The sequence below is a fragment of the Clarias gariepinus genome, chromosome 19 (assembly GCF_024256425.1).
Source record: "Clarias gariepinus isolate MV-2021 ecotype Netherlands chromosome 19, CGAR_prim_01v2, whole genome shotgun sequence".
Classification (NCBI taxonomy): domain Eukaryota; kingdom Metazoa; phylum Chordata; class Actinopteri; order Siluriformes; family Clariidae; genus Clarias; species Clarias gariepinus.
In genome coordinates, this window is record NC_071118.1 from 12,389,611 (window position 1) to 12,409,683 (window position 20,073).

Genomic DNA, 20,073 nt, shown 5'->3' on the forward strand with positions numbered 1-20,073 from the left:
ACTCGGCCGGCTGGATGGCGTGGTCCGGCACCGCTGGGTTCAGCCATGTCTCGGTAAAGCAGAGGAGATTGCAGTCCCGAATGTCTCTCTGGAACTTTATCCTGGCCCTGAGGTCATCGAGCTTGTTTTCCAGTGACTGGACGTTGGCGAGCAGGATGCTAGGCAGAGGTGTGCACGAGCTCTCAGCCTGTTCCTGACGCCGGCTCATTTCCCTCGAGGCCGCCGCTTCGCGTCGCGTCCTTTGTTGTCCCTCAGGATCTCACTCGGCCAGCTCAGATCCGGAGTTAAAAACGTCGAATTGTGAGTACATTGTATACCAATAGAAACAAGAGTGTCTCTATCATAACTAATGTACCCCATGGTGGTAATTTTGCCGGTTTTAAAACGCTGTAAACTAACTTAAAGAACAAAAACAAAGAAAAGGTGGTCAGAGCGGTCGTGACGGCAGCCGACCTCACCGGCGCCATCTTTTATCTTTTGCATGGGCACACTTAATAATAATAATAAGAAGAAGAAGAAATACAGATGAATTTTGGGAAAACCGTGCACCGAATCCCTACCAAAATTCATAGGCTGCCAGCCCTGATCGAGCCGCATGAAACGGAGTAGTAGCAGCTAAAAAATACGAACCAATGCTACTGACCTCAGGAAGCAGTTAAAAATAGTAAATAATTTTATACAGCTCAGGCAGCAGCTAAAAATACGAACCAATGCTACTCACCTTAGGTAGCAGTTAAAAATAGTAACTAATTCTATACACCTCAGGCAGCAGCTAAAAAATATAAATTAATGCCACTCACCTCAGGTAACAGTTAAAAATATACACTAATGCTTCTCACCTCGGGTAGCAGTTAAAAATAGTAACTAATTCTATTTACCTCAGACAGCATCTAAAAATATGAATTAATGCTACTCACCTCAGACAGCAGTTAAAAATAGTAAGTAATGCGACTCAGGGAGCAGTTAAAAATACTAACTAACGCTAGTCACCTCAGGTAGCAGTTAAAAATATGAACTAATGCCACTCACCTCAGGAGAATTCTGGAAAGTGCAGACTTCTGGGCAGGGTCACACTATTGCTCGGCCAGTTTGCAAATGTCTGCTCCATTTGCTAAGTTTTTGCAGAGGACATAGTCACTTAAGTTGTTGAATAAAATAATTATGTTATTATATATCTGCCTGATGTTGCTAATCAGTGTGCTGGAGTTGTGTGACCGCTGTCCAGAACAGTGGCAGGCTCAAACCCTGCACCAGTTTACCCTTATCTGGTGTGCTGATTCCCCATGTGCCCTGACTCTAGTCTTACCCAGCATGTGGGCTAGTTTTCACATATTCTTGTGAATTTTCCCTGATTTTCCAAAATGAATGGGTGGCTCCTCCTCCCAGCATTATAGAAAACCACATGCACCCCTTGCTCACTTTGCTAAAGAAATTATTCCCCTTCTTGCTCTATAAAGAACATAACACCCCCAGAAACATGCCTGTCTAAGGATTCTTGGCTAACATGGCAATTCTGTCAATTTATGTCAGTCAGATGATAATGATGAAGCGATCTTTAGTTGTTGTTTTTAATTATTTGTTTTGGCAAGACTTACCTTTCATGTCTCCACTGTAGTTGGTTTTCCTTAATACATTCTGGACTTGTGAGCATTCTTATTCTGAGACCAGGAGGATAACGCATGATTACCAGTAACATGTTTTAGTGCACCCCCCCCCCAAACTTTTCATGCCGCACATACAGACTCCATTTTTTCATTCTTGTGTTGATGTGAAGATTAACTTAAGCTGTAGAACTGTGCATTCTTTTTTTCCCATTACACTACTAACTAATTACTACACAAATGAGTATGGGCACTCCTAATAATTTGCCAGTCGGTGTACTTTACGGTATCTGATAAGTTGTCTCGAAATTATGTGTCACTGTATGGTGGAGCCTCTGTCATTATGCTCCTAGCTAAAATATTTTGTTTTGTCCAGAGGTCCGTTCTTCGTACGTCGCTTGACACATCCGAGATGAATTGACACATCTAAGATGAGATCATCGTGCTAATTACGATCTGGCTAAGTTGGTTCTTCAAGCTCACCTGTTGTTGATTATTAGTATAGCTGGATTGAGTTGTCTAGGATTATTGCGCGTTCGTGCGTTGGTTTAAAAGGCGATATGCATTGACAGTAGAAACACTGATCACAAGCCCTCCGATTGGTTGACAAAATGGAAAAAGAGCGGCTCAATTTTTTTTTGTAACACGTGTTATGCGCTGAAATGCCCCCTGCCATGGATTGCCCCCCCCCCCCCCACATAATCGCTATCAAATATTATATTAGAACATAAATTCATAGGTTAATGGTTTACAAATTACAAATTACATGAGACAATAAAATAAAATAAGCAATATGAAAATAAATATGGTTGTACATGAAAAAATAGAAATATTATGTATACTTTTATATTGTTTATTTTATAATAAAATTAGTTTCGTCCAATTTATCATTATAAAATATTAATTTTTAATATATATAAATATTTATTAGCATATTTTTATGACAAACCCCTGAAAAATAAATGTTACAAAATAAACATTATACAAGAGTTTGTATTAATGGTCTCGGCTGTCTCATGCCTAGGGTTTATTATAAAAGTAATATCATATTTGATAATACTAAACCTATGAATTTATGTTCATATATAATATTTGATAGCGATTATGTGTGTGTGTGTGAGTGGGGGGGAGTCCATGGCAGGGGGCATATACTTTTCTTTTTCCACGTGAGTCAGTCATGCTCTTTAACCAATCAGATGTGACCTCGCCATTTCAACCAATCATAACCTGGCAGGAGCGCAGGCTAAATCCTGTTTACATGAAATAAACCTGCTCCCGAGCAGGTTCAAGCTTACGGATATGTTGCTATGACAACAAATGCTAGAAGCGCATCGAAGAACGAAACAATCCAAGATCAGGACAAATCCACAACAATCAAATCCAGCTAACTGAGTTAGCGACGTACGAAGAACGGACCCCAGCCCTGCTGTTGACACACACAGATAATGATGTCATCCTTACATTTTGCAAAACATGATAGAAATCCCAAAAGACATATAACAGACCAAAAGAGATGATAATATCAGACACTACCCCATTTTCTACCGAGTGATAAGACTCAGCTTGACAGCCAAGCCAATCATCTAATAAGAACAACCTTCAGGTTGAACCAGCAGAGATCTTCTGCTTCAGTTATAAATTTTTGAAACAAGCATTGGACAAGTTAGTAATCAGCAGAAAACTATACTTGAATGGCAGTATTTTTGATTCAGTATTTTATTAAATACCCGAGGGTTTTTTAATATTTTATTTCACAGATATATCAAATATAACAAATTTTTTTTTATGGCCATAAAAGTTAAAAGTAACAATTAAGCAATTTAACTGTCTTTTGGTGTTACATGTTAACGTCCAATGTTACTCACGTCTATTCTTTAGGCATCTCTCTGAGGTCTTTAGGCATGTGAATCTATAATACACAGTTGCATTATGTGTAAACAAAAAACATAAAGTATATATCTTATTTTTTGAATATCTCTATTATAATTAATATTTCTTTCCCTTCTGTCTGTAGCAAAGCTTTTACACACAATGTAAAATAGATCAAGTGTTAACACATTTATTCTGGATGCCTACTTTGTGATGGACCAGCAGAAGTTGTTGTTCTTTTTTATATTTCTCATACTTTATGTTGTCATTTTTTTTACTAAACTTACTTTTTATTGCCATTATCTATTTTGAAAGGACATTGCATAATCCAATGTATATCTTTGTATGCAATCTGTCATGAAATGGCATCTTCGGCAGCACAAGTTTGATTCCTCATCTGCTATTTAATTTTCCTACAAAGAGGCATAAAATATCTTTAACAAATTGGTTTGTGCAAATTTTCTGTTTACATACCTATACTATTATTGAGCTAAATATATTGGCCTTCATGAGCTATGATCGTTATGTTGCAATTTGTTACCCGCTTCACTACCATGGTATGATGTCAACAAAAAAGCTTCAGGTATTTATATTTTTTGTATGGGCTTGTATGGGCTTATCCATTGGCTACTTTTCTGGTATATGAATCATTCACAATACGTTTAACCTTTAACCTAATTTAACCTTTTGCAAAGAAATTATAAATAAGACACAATGTATGAATTTTGAACTCATAAAACTCTCTTGCACAGACATCACTGTCCATAATATAACTGGACTTGGTGTCACGAAAGGGGTGTGGTGGCAGGTGTTGAACGCCATGGGCGGAAGGAGCAGGCATAGAGGCAGGGGTTGTGTAATCCAAAAAGAGTCTTTTAATAATGGTTAAACACAAAATATAAATAAAGACACAAAGGAACAAACAAACTCAAACAATATTCAACTCTGTGCTAACAGGGGCTCTCTGGCAAGACACAGACTGGAGGACAAACACATCCTGTGGCGAGACACAGGCAGGGGGAGGACAAACACATAACAGGACACAAATTATGCGTGGAGCTGAAACTGGACCCGTAGAGACTAGAGGGAGACCCCTAGAGACTAGAGGGAGACCCCTAGAGACTAGAGGGAGACCCCTAGAGACTAGAGGGAGACCCCTAGAGACTAGAGGGAGACCCCTAGAGAGACGGGACGAGGGCTAAAGACATGGCAATCAGCTAGGCATGGCTTTTAGCTAAACATGGTTAAGCTGTGCTTACACGTACACATACACCAGCTAAGCATGTCTTTAGCCCCAACATGCACTAAGCTACACTTACCTAATAGCTTAACACACACTAGGGAATGGGGGCACAGAAACACAGACAGAGGATACCCAGTGGCTGGGCGAGGTGGCCCTCTAAGGCTAAGCGAGGCGGCACTAACAAGCTAGTCGGTACTCCAAAGCTAGGAGGTGTGGCACTCTAAAGCTAGACGCACTGGGCAACTAGGGAGGTAGGAAACACAGGATAGCTAGAGACACAAAGGGGCTATGACTAGAAGCATGCTAGTTACTGTAACTCAACATAGATTTTAGCTAAACACGCTCCTAGCCAAACACACACCTAACTACTTACCTGACTCTAGCTAAACACACGAACACAGGAGGACAACAACCACAGTACTTACATACATTTAAGACAGGACTGAATCAGCTCCACTAACACAGACACACAAAACATACACAGAAACATTGCCAATAAGAGCGCCCAAGTCAACACAACTAAAATCAAAATAAACTAAACAAAAACAAACTAAAACTAAATGCCCACACAAGTGACAGTGGCGATACCAAAAATGCTAGACCCAGTTTCCCAGTCTAAACAGCTATTTATAGATGGATTGATGTCTACCTCGGTTCAGGTGTGCACTCGCATCACCTGACCGAGGTGCCTGCTGGGAAACTGAGTCAGCCAACAAAAAACTACAAAATGAAAAACAGTGACCTCTAGTGGCGACCCTTACAGGTGTAACAGTTGTTTACATGATTCCACAGTTTATAATGATTTTATTCTCTTATGCACAAATTTTGCGTGTTTGCATATATTCCTCTAAGGATTGTCATAACAAAGCCATACAAACATGTACACTCCATCTTCTTGCTCTCTTAAACTATTCAATTAGATTATTTTTTTTAATAATACAAAGCCGGTTAAATTCCAGTTATTTTCCATATGATTTCCGGACTTTCATGTCTTTATTTTTTCTGATATTTCCTCTGTTGAATCCAGTTATCTATGGTATAAGTGGTCAGATTATGAAGAAACATATCAAGAAATTTTTTACTTGTTAAAAATGTGGCTGCCTTTAGAGAACAACAGAGTAGAAAAGTTATACACTGACAGTTAATTAGGTAATGTCATGCTTCCAATGTTTTTAAGAGATAGTTAAACTTGCAACTCTTGATTTGTGAAATACTTCAAATACACATGATAATCTGTTAAAGATTTTGGTTCAATCAAGCACTTATTTGAATGTATCTCAATGTTCTTACACATTAACTCATTAATCCTGACAAGATCTGTCTGTTCTGCAATTACAATTTTCAGCAAAATGAAAGATTTTTTTTCTTTTAATACATTGAATTGTTTTTTTTTATGTTTCTTGATATTTGAAATTAAAAGACTGATTTCTGTTTGTTTTACTTTAAGTAAATACTTAAAGTTTCAGGGGTAATGAAGCACAAAGACAGGAGAAGGTTTGAATTTTTTCATTGGGAAATTATTGCATACCTCTTTGCACACCCAAAAACACACTCACACACACACACACACACACACACAGTCACTTGCTACAGAGCAATACTCTCTCATCACTTTCTTTTCTCTCTCTCCCTCTCTCTTTTCCATTATTGAGTTTTCACGTGTAAGTGGTTTTCAAATAAGAATATAATGTATGAAATAAGAGAAAAATTACAAATAGAGAACTATAGAAAATATAGAAAAAAACTTTTAGCTATTAAAAAAAATGCATTATGTACAAATAATAAGGTAAAATATAATTTAAATGGAAAGCCATACAAAGCCATTTTAAATATAGAAATATAATGTGATGTTATGATCCGTGTAAAATATGGGACATTGCCATTTTTTTTTCTGCAAACATACATATGTAGATAAAACCCACGCACCTGCGTAAAGGAACGTTGTAGGTTATAGCAGAACACAAGGTAATGAAATGAAGAATAATAAAAAGCCAAATACCGTACTTCAAGTAACTGCACAAAGAGATCATAAGGGCAGAGACATGTATAGAAAAAAAAAAAATAATAATAATAAAATTAAATTAAATAATAAGTCTGGTGTATACATAAATCTTTCTACATGCAAAATTATATCACACACACACACACTGACAGAAACATTATAGAGAGACAAAACATCTTGTTAGTGAAACGGCTACATATAAAATATGACCTCATACCATGTATTTAAAGGATTCAGCAATACTACCAAAACAAAACTGTTAAGAGCTCTATATATAAAATCTAAGTAGCTCTAACAGTAAGAGTATAAGATGTCTTCCAGGATGCAGGCTTTTTTTCTCTTTGGCCGCTGTCAGACTGTAAAGTTTATAAAGTTGTGTAGTAGAAAAAGCATGTTGCTTGGTCTGTCCACTGTGCTTCGGTAAGCTTTTCTGGCGCCAGGAGAGACTCAGTCAAACACACACACACGTTGTCTGTCAGAAAGGTCTCTGTTTATTAACAGCAAAAGGTGGGGTTTTTATATGTTTGACCAAACGCCTGTGCCATCGACATATGCTACTACAAAGAACATGAACCATTGTAAATGTCCTGGGGAGATACTGAAGAATTAAAGGAGAGGAAGACAGAAAGGTGTCTGTCCAGAGACATCACAAGATGTTGGCTCGAGTTAGGGGGAGAGGGGGGAGACAGAGGGAGATAGAGAGGGAAAGAGAGAGAGAGAGACATAAAGAGAGAATGGAAAGGTGAGCGTGGAAGCGTTCACACCTTTAAGAACAGTTGCAAGAGGAGACAGGAAGATAGCAGCAGGAAAAATTTACCACATTAATATCAGATCTATGAGGAAGAAAGCAAGAGAGTAGAAATAACTCCTTTTTATATAAAATAAATCTAACACAGACCAACACACCTTTTAAGTTTAGAAAGATTAAGGGATAATCAATCAGGGCAGAATCAAAGCACATGAAGCAGGCACTATAATTTCTTTATTAAATTAGACAGTTGGGATGCAACATTATTTAATAATTGTCTCACAGGAGGGCAGTCCCAAAACATATAAGTACAAATAATTTGCCCTAAGCTTTAATTGACTAAAAGGCACAGAAGTTTGACAGGGGTAAGATATGTTCTATGCAAAAAATCTTTGTGCAACCTTAATTCTTTTCAAAGGTCTAATACGGTTTGCCATCAAAAAATGTTGGAAAAGGCCTGTATACTATATCTTTAGTTTAGTCTGATTGGTCATTTTTGACGTCATTATTTGATATCCAAAATAGGAAGTAGTCCTTGATTGTTACATATATCTTTCAGAAAAAAAACATCTCTGTTCCCACTGGGGAGCTGTAATTGATCTCCCACCAATAAGAAGGGCTGTATTTTTTAATATTGAAAAGAAAAAAATTGGCAAGTACAGGAAAGATGATGGGACCAAAATGCCATTGACATTGTTTATTAGAGATATATTTATTAGTTATCAAATCATGGAGTCCGAGGATCTATTATGCTACTCTCTAAAGCATACCAGTAAACAGATGAGTGTAAGTCCAACCAGAAGAGTAGAGGCCGCTGCAAGAAAAATAAGTAGACCTTTTCCAAGTAGACATTTTCAGGAATGGCTACTTTACTTTACATAAAACGACGGCCTATTCAGTGCAAGTGCTTCTTGCACACGCACACTACTCACATGGCAAAAGCTGCTCCACAAATGCTGGGTGTCAACGATGTGGGCCAACGCAACTTACCTGACCTGGAGGCTCATTAGTGAATGCCATCTTTACCCAACATGCAGTGAGTAGAGAGTTTCTGTGCATTTTCTCACACATGTCTCCAGTATTCACAAACTCGTCTCCTTCTGAGTCTAATTCACTGAGAAGAAAGCTGCTGGCCTCCTGCTCTCGCATGCGCTCTGCTGTCTCTGCCTACATCATGCCACCTGCTCAGTGCTTCTTGCTTGTCTCATCTGCTCCGCACACCACCGTGCGATTCAACGAAGCCACGCCATCTGAACACTGTGAACACTTCCATGTGTCAGACCCATTACACTGGTGGAGAATGCAGGCACATGGATCGGAACCGGGCGCATTAAGGCTAATATAAGAGGAATACTTCTCTATCTGCTCGAAATTAGCATTCAGCAACAAGTGCTCCTAGAACAGCTTTTGCAAGGCTACAACATCGCTCAGCACCGGACATGCCCCTCCCTGATCCATGCCATGATCCACAACACCTGCTCCCCAAGCTCACCACATGTTGGACTGACTCATGCAGATTGCCGTAAGTGAGTCTCTCATATAATTTGAGGTGGCCTCTTCAAAGAGGAGCAAAAAGCTATAAGCATTAGACAGCCTGCTGTTTAAAGAAAGTGCAGCAGCCGCAGACAACAATGCAGAAAGGTGGCAGTGACGCAGCCAGCGTGGTTGGTGGAACTGCCTTCTAATTGTGGCGACACTGAAACTGACACTGAGGCTAATGATTCCTCCAATCCCCTTGTCTCTATATATCAGCAGGTAATAAAAGGCGGTAGTTTCGCCCAGCTATAGCATAACTTCTGCAAACATGTGGTAATAATAGAGGGTGAAGACGGAGTAGCAGAAAACAACTCTATATAAGTCTATCCCCGACATGCTGATTCCACTACCCATAATCAGCATTCCGTTCGAGAGGATTGGAATGGACTTGGTTGGGCCGTTTCTTATCATCATTGACTATGCTATGCGTTACCCTGAGGTTGTCCCTCTGTGTAAAGCTACAACGAAAAACATCGCTTTTCGCAGAGATGCCTTAAAAGTCACACTGCATATTCAAAGCGTAATTTCACTAAGACTGCATTCTTATTAAAGAAGCTTGTTTTTGTGACTGCGACATTTGGCTCCCATGTGTTCCTCCCGTGTGTCAGACCCGTTACAATACAAATTTAGAAATTGCAGATTGAAGTGTGCCTCAGTAATCAGATTGGGAGGAAAAGGGACCATAATGCTAACAACATTTTTCCTAAACAGGTTTTTCATTTTTATAATAAATATACTGTAAAGGCTTGAAAATATGCAGGGATCAATCCATATCTTTAAAGATATTGGTCAGCACAGCAGAATAGTTAACAATCTGGTTTAAGTAAGGATACATTCCTGTCCCTAAATATTTAAAGTATTAAGCTACTGGAATAGTGACAGGCAGGACTAATGTTTTGTCACAGTGATTTAGATGTAGGATAGCAGATTTGGATAAGTTAATTTGAAAGCCTGACATACTTCTAAATTTCTCACAAATGGATGAATGGCGTGGAACAGAATGAAAAGAGTTCTGCAAAAATACTAGTACATCATCTGCATATAAGTTGGTGTTGTTAATTATGAAAATAAACAAATAAGACTCATTTGGATTGGTGAATAGATCGACCAAATAATACATTTGATAAGTGGTTGGAATACTGGGCCATAACCTTCCAAAAAAAGTGGTGCCAAAGCATATTGCCTCCAAAATAGACCTCAAATATAACCAGTGTAATCAATCAAAGGCTTTTATGGTAACCAGGGAGAGAAGTGGCATACTGTAGGTGTCTTACTTCTGTCACAGCACTTATGATGTAAAAAGGATTCAGTTTGATGTTTTTGAGGATATGATGTGAACTCATTGATACAGGCATGTGGGTTTCAAGATGACGTGCAAGGGGCTTGCACTATGGCCCCATAGATTGTACAATCTCTGGTGAAGCCCCATCGTGGTCATACCCAAACTGCCTGGTTCAAGCTGGCTCTGCAATGGCCGCAGGTGACTGAACGAGATCTTAGAATTTGACAGCTATCTGCTGCCCTGAGTAGACGTGTCAGTCTTCACAGGTCCTCTGACATACTTTAAAGGCTGATGGTCATTGCTCAGCACCCTCATCATCCATAGACAGCAGACTACTTGGACAATGTCATTAGCTTGCAGCCCTGAGCTTATCATCTTCCCCATCTCTCAAAAGTGTTGGAGGAGGAAAAAAGATGTCAAACAAAAAAAAAACATTTGGGCCTAATGGAGGCACAGGACCTGCAATTTAAAATTGGTCATGGCCTCTTGAAGCCACAGGAAAATAGGTGTAGACAGTTCAGGGCAGTCATGTTTCAGTGTGAAGTATTGTGTGTCTACTGAAGCTGAAAATGTGTTATCTCTCTTAGGCGCCCAATGACAGCAAGCGACAGAGCTCATAAACGTGTTGAGCTCTAACTGTAAATACTGATATGTATTTATTCTTCATTTTCTTCTCTCCTTTAATGATGATCATTCTTTGACTGCGCTTTCTACATTCAGTATTATTATTAGTAGAAGTAGTAATAGTGCTCTGAATTTATTATTATTGTTATTATTATTATTATTATTATTATTGTAACACACTCTCGCGTGTGTGCAAAAAGATGAAGTACAACAAAGAATACAAAAATGGATGATAAGTTAACCTAAAACAATATTGATTTATTGTGTACATGCGCTTTAAATATACACTAAACAATAAACAGTGCATTTTGCAAAGTGAAAGTGAGTTGGTTGTGCGCGCTTTTTGATCAAAAGGCTGATAAACATGTGCGCAGATATGAGCAGATTTATCGATTAACCTGCAGACATACTCCCCCATGCAGTAAATAAAAAGAAAAGTATCAAATCCGAACTATTAAGTATGATTTAATTGCCATTCATCATTTTAATTTTTTTAATCTATTTTCTGTTTTCCTTGGGAAATAAAATTTAGGCAGAGGCGTCCGCTCTGTCTTGTTAAATCATCTAAAACCCACAGTATTTAAACCCAATTATTAATTTATTGTGTACACTACCGTTTAAAAGTTTTAGAACACTTTCTAACCCCGTGATGGTTCCTGATTTTTATTTCTTTCCACATTGTAAAGGAATGCTGAAGGCGTCCAAAAATTCATTAATCTCCTTTGAACAGTTAATATTGAGATGTGTCTGCTACTTATGCTCTGTAAAACACTGTAGGCATCATTACACACTACAGCAAAACAATTGAAAACACAAAGCTCAATTTGTGAGAAGGTTCTTTGTTTCATAACTGCCAATGCATATTTTTAGAAACTTTACAGTAACGGATCTTCTTAGATCTCTGCAGAGGATAAGCCATTTAGATTTGTGAGTTTCATACAAAGAGTATAAATCTATAGAAAATTCCGCATGTACACTACTGTAACACAACTCAATGCAAAAACAGAATTTATTGCACACAACAGTACTTTTGAAAACATGATCAGGGTGTGAAGTTTTTTTATTTACTTTTTTTTTTACACCACACACACAACAATCACTGTGCGACATCATGTCGCTGAGCTGCATTGGGCCACATCACCTCATCCACATCGCAGGCTATATTGTCTCTTGCCAGGCACCGCAGGAAAAACGCTCCATTGCCCTTAGGAGGTTCTCTCTAGTGTATGGTGGTCTGTCATAAACCTTCCATCTCCACGATGAGACAAACTCCTCTATAGAGTTTAGGAAAGGGGAGTAGGGTGGCAGACAGACGTTTAAAAAGTGGTTACTGTTGGTGGTGAACCACTCTCTGATCTGATTTGTTCTGTGGACGGGGACATTGTCCCAAGTGATCACATAAATGTGATGTGCGGGCCCAGGATGGTGTTGTTGGCGGTCCAGGAGGATTTCTTTTAGCTCCTCTAGGAAGGTGAGAAGACGTTGGGTGTTGTAATGCCGGTGAACAAGCTCCTCTGAACCCATGGCCTCACAAAGAGTAATATTATCCCCCTCCCCCTTGGAAAAATTCTCAATCTGCACTCACAGGCCGAATCCTCCTAGAGAATTTGGCCTCTAGCCCAGCACAGGCACCTCAGGTCGGCCACTCTAGGCGGACCCACCCGCGCTCACACCCCTGGAGGTCTGATTTTTGGGAAACTCATTTATTTCTTAACATGCCCAAAATGTTGACATGGAGATTCATAGTACTGTAACAACATGTCACTTTACGTATTGTACTGTAAGTTTACTGTTACAAAACAAAACAAAAAAAAACACTAGACATTGTCTCTTCGCCTAGTTGGATCTGGCCAAAGAATTTCATCAACATCGCAGGCATCGTTGTCATTAGCGAGACACCTTGGAAAGAAATGTCTTGAATGACGAATCCATCCTTGTATTGCTGCTACCTCCATCTGGTCACAGGCCTCCTCCATGGCTTGGATGAGGGGTACCTCAGCCTGGAGACGGAGATCATATACCTTCCACCGCTATGCCGAGAAAAACTCTTCTATAGGGTTGAGGAATGGAGAGTACAGTATGGTGGAAGATATAGAAACGTGAAATGTGGATGTTGCTGAAACCAGTTCTAAACCAGAGCAGAGCGGTGGAAAGACACATTGTCCCAGAGAACAATGTATTGCATATGATTGATTTGATTTGCTGCTGTTATGTTGTGCAGTTGGTCCAAGAATGTAAGTATGAGTGCTGTGTTGTAAGGGCCCATATGGGCATGGCGGTGGAGGACCCCATTCTGTGTAATGGCTGCACAGAGTGTTATATTTCCCCCACATTGCCCTCAGACATTGACGATAGCCCTGTGGCCAATGACGTTTCTTCCCCTCCTTCGTGTTCTCGTCAGGTTGAACCCAGCCTCATCTACGTAAATGAACTCATGCTGGATCTCCTCTCCATCCATTCTTAAAACTACCTGAAGAACAGTGTCAGGCAAAATTGTGTAGTTCAGTGTAGATGTAGTATACATATTACAGTACAGTAAAAGATCATGAGACAGTATGCAAGATCACACTGCTAAAGTGAATACATACCTCTGCATAGTCATGCCGCAGTCGTTTCACCCTTTCGGAATTGCAATCAAAAGGCACTCGATAAATTTGCTTCATTTGAATATGTTTTTTTTTTAGGATGCGTGCCAGTGTTGATATTGAGACCTGATGGATATCGTTGAAACTGACTTGGTTATTGACAATGTTAGCTTGGAGCTGTTTGAGTGTTATAGCATTGTTGGCCAAAACCATGTTTACTTACTCCCTCTCTTGCTGTTCTCTGCTATCCCTTGTCGTTCCTGACCCTCTATCCTATGTAGAAAAAAACAGCAAACAATAGTACAGTAATTTTACAGGGCAAGGTAACAGAAGTGTTGATACTGCAAAGAATAAAGTAATTAGCAAATCAAGGTGATTGGAACAAAATACTGGGGAGGAATTTTACTCATGGCACCTGGATTTGACACCTCTGCTCTTTCCAATGTGCTTAAAGATTGATGAACTCACCTGCTGCTTTTTAAAGTGCTTAAACACCTGATTGGTGTGTCTACAATTAAGCAAACAAGTGTTTGCAAACCTGATGACTGTGTTGAACCAATTGGTTGGACGGTGCGGTAATTTGACAGTCAGTGCTTTGGTATTGCAAGGAAGTGACTTCATGATAGATTTTTGTGTGTGATGTATGTTAAGTGTGTTTAGTGTTTTGCAAATCAAGTGTGAGGTTAACAATGTGCTTATAGTTGTGCAAATATGGGGTGATGTTTTGCTTCTTGAGTGTAAGGTTTTGCTAATAGTGTACTACTTTTAATTTTAGTGCGTAAGCAATCCAAAAAAACTGTATCAGCAATGACTTTGTCTCTGATCTCCCGGAGGACGTTGTTCTCACGGACCATATCCACAATGAGGGTTTCTTGTGCCGCTGTAAATATGGCAACCCTCCCACCTCTATGTGGCATTCTTTCAACTCTAAAGAAAAAAACGTGTTGTTAATGAACATGTTTTACAATTACAACTGATTTGAAACCAATAGACTACTTTCACAGGCTTGTAAAACTGTATTGACAAAGAAAGCAATAGAGTACAATACCTGTTGTGTTTTCTGAATGCCCTGATAATGGTGGCCACGGTGAACCTACTCAGGTTTGGATGGACTCCTGCTTTAGCCATTATCATGCCATGGACAATGACATGGTCAATGACTGTTGCCCGCATCTCGTCCGTAATGCTGGTGCTAGGTTGTCTTGCTCTCCCTCCTGGACCTTCCCCTCTCCCTTGTCTTGGCCTGCTCCTCTTTCTCCTCTGATTTGAACTCCTTTTCCTCATTGGCCTGCTCCTCTTCCTCCTCTGATTTGAACTCCTCTTCCTCATTGGCCTGCTCCTCTTCTTCCATGGCCAGCTCTTCTCCTTCCTCTGACTCGAATTCCTCTTCCCCTGACTCTGCCTTAATCCATTGTGTTTGTTTGGAATCTTCAGCAAACTGTGCACTCTGAACTTGCTTTTATACATGTGGTCACAGCATTAGCAACAAGTGTCTTCAATTTTGAGGCGTTGGGTGTAATGAATGACGCCAGGTGTGTTAATTGTGTTCAAATATTGCTAACTGTGAGTAGCATTTTGCATCACATGAGCTTTCATTTAAGAATATGAGCAGAGTTCTTTTGGAAAAATGTGTTTGTATTTATGAGAACGGAGGATTGTGTTTTGTGAATTGTGTCTTCATGTGAAATGTGTTTATGATACTGGAAAATGATGGATATTTAGTAAATGTGTTTAGACAACTGGTCATTTGGTTTAGAGGATTGGCTTCTGTGTTTTAGCATTTAAGAAAAACGGTAAATCCTACTTACTTCATCCAGATCTGCGCAGAGTCCTGAGTCATTCCTTGGTCCTTTTTGACTAGAGATACAGAGTTTGTTTAATATTTTTAATTAAGGTAACAAACAAGAGAAAGATAAAAATCTCTCACACAAGCGTACGTGCATCTGTGTGAGTGTAAGAGTGTTAACATTTGCAATGTGTGTGTGTATAAAATGTGTGTTTGTGCGTGTGTGTGCCTCGTGAGAGAGAAATGTGTGTGTGTGTTTGTGTGTGTGTGTGTGTCAACATTTGTGATGTTTACATGTGTACAATAGGCTGCAGATGCTGGAAGAAAAGCATCACACTATGATGTTACTCAATGTGATGTCACTGAAAGTTATTAATCATTTTTCAGTGTAAGTTTAAGAAATTATCACGGCTGATAATCATGGATATCAAAAATCCCTCTGCAATTTTGTATCCTCTATGTCTTTAGATCACATCGGCCCAGTTTGGTGGCAATCGTATAAATTCCCCAGAAGGAGTATATCAAAATCCATCGGGTGCAAAATCTTTTGTGAGGGCCACACACACTGACACTCGCACACATTTTACATACACTAAGTATACACCACCATATAAATAATGTTTCGCAGCTTTATAAAAGAACATTATCTTCAATTTCGTTTTTTTAAAGCAGCCGGTGCCAAGAGGAATTATAAATGAAGGTTAAGTGAGGTTTAATATCTATTTATTTACTTGATTTACGTATTTTCTAAATGGTTTTAATGTTTTTATATATTACAATATAATTATAATGTTGGGAATTGGTAATATTTTTGAGTAGCTGGAATAGCTTATCTGCGTTTACGTTATTTTCTATGGGAAAATCATTTCTCAATACAAAATTTTGCCTAAAGAACTCGCCTCCTTGTTTGCCGAGGTACAACTATATACAGTTGGACAATACACACTGTATACAGTTGTACCCCGGCAAAAAGGAGGCGAGTTATTAAATATCTTTAACCAACACAACCTGAGCCAGTAATCACCATAAAAATTAATGTGACTCCACCACGAGGGATAAGTTTTTAGCCAAATAGGGAAAAATGTTACAACTTACAAACAACAGACCATCCTTGCAATGATTTTTTTAACGTTTACAGAATATAACTCTCTGGTACACTACTCCCCTCTGCATGCATGAAATAACAATAAAGAGCTCATCTTAGCAACATGGCTGATGCAGTTGACATCACTTACAACTTAAAGTATCTAGCACCTTTTAGAAGCAGCAAGCACTTGTTGCTGAAACTTGGATAGAAAGTTAAAAAAATCTGTGTCCAGTAAGTTGGTCCAAAACTTGGAACTGACAGTTGGTCTTTCAAAGGTCATTTACCAAAAAAAAGATAAAAACCTTACAAATGGTCACTGCAATGTTATATCCAAAGTGTTTAAAAATTGTTATATTGATTGTAAATAGATAAAAACACATACATTTCATCAGTGTCTTCTGGCCTATATGGCATATAATATTTGATAGCCAGCCCAGCAGTATAAACCATTTAGATCAACACTTAATCTACAATCTAAACAAACAAGCAAACTTTTTAAGAAAGAAAAATAAAGTAGGAAAAGGATGAAGGAACCAGCAGCAATCCAATTAAAGGTTTACTATTGAGTGCCTGCAAAGTAAATTAGAGTACAATACACATAGCTGGACGTTCCATTACACTAGTATACATGTTGCATAGGGCCCCACACTAGTATTAATATCGTCAAAGAAAATAATGATGAAAAATATTAGTTGACGACCTTTTTCCTCTGACCAAGACAAGACAATGACAGACGTCACGAATATTAATAAACAGTGACTAAATCATTATGCAATATTGTTGACAGAAAAAGACAAGACTAAAATGTGACTTTTAAAAAAATCATAAAAACTAATAAAACAGCTGTATATATATATATATATATATATATATATATTTTTTTTTTTTTTTTTTTTTAGCACATTCTCTTTGTTTCACTTATGTATGTTTCCTTATACATTTACACCATTTGCATTCAAACATTGGTCTAATGAAATCATTTGCAAATTTGCTTTGGTGCGTCACTGAGCCAGAGAGCGGGTGTCATTTTTAAAAAGCTTCACCAACCGTCTCTTCAGTCACCATTATTTCTTACAATATGATTTCCTTTGTATATTTATTAGTGTTTGGTTTAATTGTAATTAAAATTATTATTGTCATTTTGTTTAAAGGATGTGGGGGATGTATAGTACAGTGGGGGTGTGTGTGGATTGGGTCTATCCACATGCCTGCCCAATAACCAATCAAGTCACTAAGCTATGAGGACTTGGGTTGGGCTAAATAAAAAGTTTGACCAATCAAATAAAATTAACAGGAAAGTGACTGGGTAATCTCCCAATTGATGTCAGGGTTTTGGAAGTGTTTTTAAACAAACAATTAATGTTGAGATAAAAAAAAAGGCCAATAGGGAAGAGCAGAGTTGTGCAAAGGTGTAAAATGCAAACGGTTCTTGAGGTGTGAATGTCTCCTGACAAAATCCTTGAGTGGATTATTTGCCATGGCAACAAATGGCTGTACCATGGAAGGGTACCTCAGCAAGATACATCCGAATGGGTGTTTCTTTCCAGAAGTATCATAGCTTGGTATCATAGGTGGAATTTGATCTATACACTCAGTGGTACTTGTAGATACTTCCAAAAATCAGTGGTGTAAACAGGAGTTTCCTAGTACAGATAGTTAAGTATCAGTTAAAGATTGGCTATAGTAATTTCATGCTTATGAGAGATCATGAGTAATTAAGAGAGTTTTTTTCTTTAACGTAGTGTGTTACAATGTATAGAGACGTATATTAACACTATGCAAAGTCACACCTGTGGACAAAAAGATGCACATTCATACTTGAGTGTGTCTTGAAAATCTCTTATATATCACGCTTATGTCATGTAGTACACCGCATGTTACAGAAACTGGTCAATTGTATTATATCACATAACGCATATGTTGTTTATTGTAGTCTATTCATGTCATAAAGGAGATCTCTCTCACACACGCACACACATGCACAGACACAGCAAAGGAAAAAGCAAAAGGTAGTGGCATGCTTGTTTAGTTTTTGCACTGTTACAGTTTCTCAGATTTGTTTGGTAATAAACCCCCACTTTCATAATAAAAGAAAAAAGTCAGAGCGGTAAATCGCTGCACTTACCCCCAAATGTTTCTCATTTTTATGGTAAAACATGAAAAAAATTAACAAATAAGCTATGAGGACTTGTGGTTAAATTTTTTATAATCTTAATATATATATTATAACGGGTTCGACCCTTTGTGCATGGGTGGCACCACAGACACAAGGCAAGATCTTACACCTACACTCCATGCACAAGTGAATGCATTCTATCTGACCATTTTGATTCATACACATTCAAATTCCATACAAACTTAAATAATTCTTTTGATTATGTAAAGCTGCTTTGGGACAATGCCAATTGTTAAAAGCGCTATACAAATAAAATTGAATTGAATTAAATTCCTAGAAACAAAATGTCATCTAATGGTGGCACCCTGCAAATGAAAAAAATGGAGACTTAATGGACATGTTTAAATCTAGAAACGCCTACATGGGAATCAGCTGGCATCTGGCTGGGAACTGCACGGAAAACGGCTGGGAGAGTCTTAAGTGGCTTCTACTGTAAGTGTGTGTGATGGGGTTAGTGTCTTTCAGCGAGTTAGTCAATTGCAATCCATCTATGCAGCCAATGTCATCATCAGACTTCGAGAATAAAGCTGCTCCCTCTCTTAACATCTATTATACAAGCTGTCATTTACACTCACTGAGGTGACATAAGTCCAAGGGTGCGTCCCATGTTGAATCAGAATCTGGTTCAGACTTATTGATGACTTGACCTACTCTCACAGATTCGAAGTGGGGTTCCTTAAATACAGCAGATGAGTATACGGCCTGGATTGGTGCACTATGCCGATAATTGTTTTGACATCAAGCATTATATCATGATCAGTAGGGTTTTGGACAGAAACAGTGACATATGGTGAGGCCTGTCTCTGCAGTTTTATAGGGGTTTCGCAAAACTCTAAAGCCTCAGTCCATGTAGGGTTCACATCAGGTTTGAAAATTAGCACTATATCCTCCTTTGGTAGAGATGTCTGTATTCTACATTCAATTGGAACTCAGGCATGTTTAACCACATTGACTCGTTCCTTTGTGATTTTAATGGTGTACTCATGTGGTGTTTCTGCATACAGTAGACCTGCCTGATGAATGCTTAAATCTTTTTTTTCCTCTGTGTATTAGTTAGGTCTAGTTAGTTGGTGTCCTCATGAACACATTGAAGTATGGCAGATTTATTTTCAAAAACATTGCTTCAAGGTTAAAAAAAAAACATTTTAAACTTTGTACTTTGAAATACATTTACTTATTCTTAGGAGCAAAGGTCATTACTTTTTGATCCAATTAAAAAACTAAAGGACAATGCCATTATCTTGAGCTGGCTGTGTTTTGGGAGTAAGGAAGCTTGTTTTAACAGATTTCATCCAGACTGAGTTGGGAAAAAACTAATAAAAGCCAGCAGGTATCTTTAGCACAGATCACTGTCCTTTCCATCCTAACCTTGCTCAAGACTGACGTTCTCTTCCTGGTTAGGTAGCACATTTAATGTTTTACCTCTGCCTACACTTAAAAAACTGACAGGGGATCAACACAAGGTTCTGTGTAATGTTGCTAATGTTTTAAGTTGTCATATGTCCCAGCTCACTATAGGAGATGTAATGTGTGT

General features: G+C 38.4%; 1 pseudogene; it reads left to right on the plus strand.

Annotated features, from left to right (window-relative positions):
- Nucleotides 1-3,632: 3,632 nt before the first annotated feature.
- Nucleotides 3,633-5,802, plus strand: LOC128507731 (olfactory receptor 52N5-like; annotated as a pseudogene).
- Nucleotides 5,803-20,073: the final 14,271 nt, after the last annotated feature.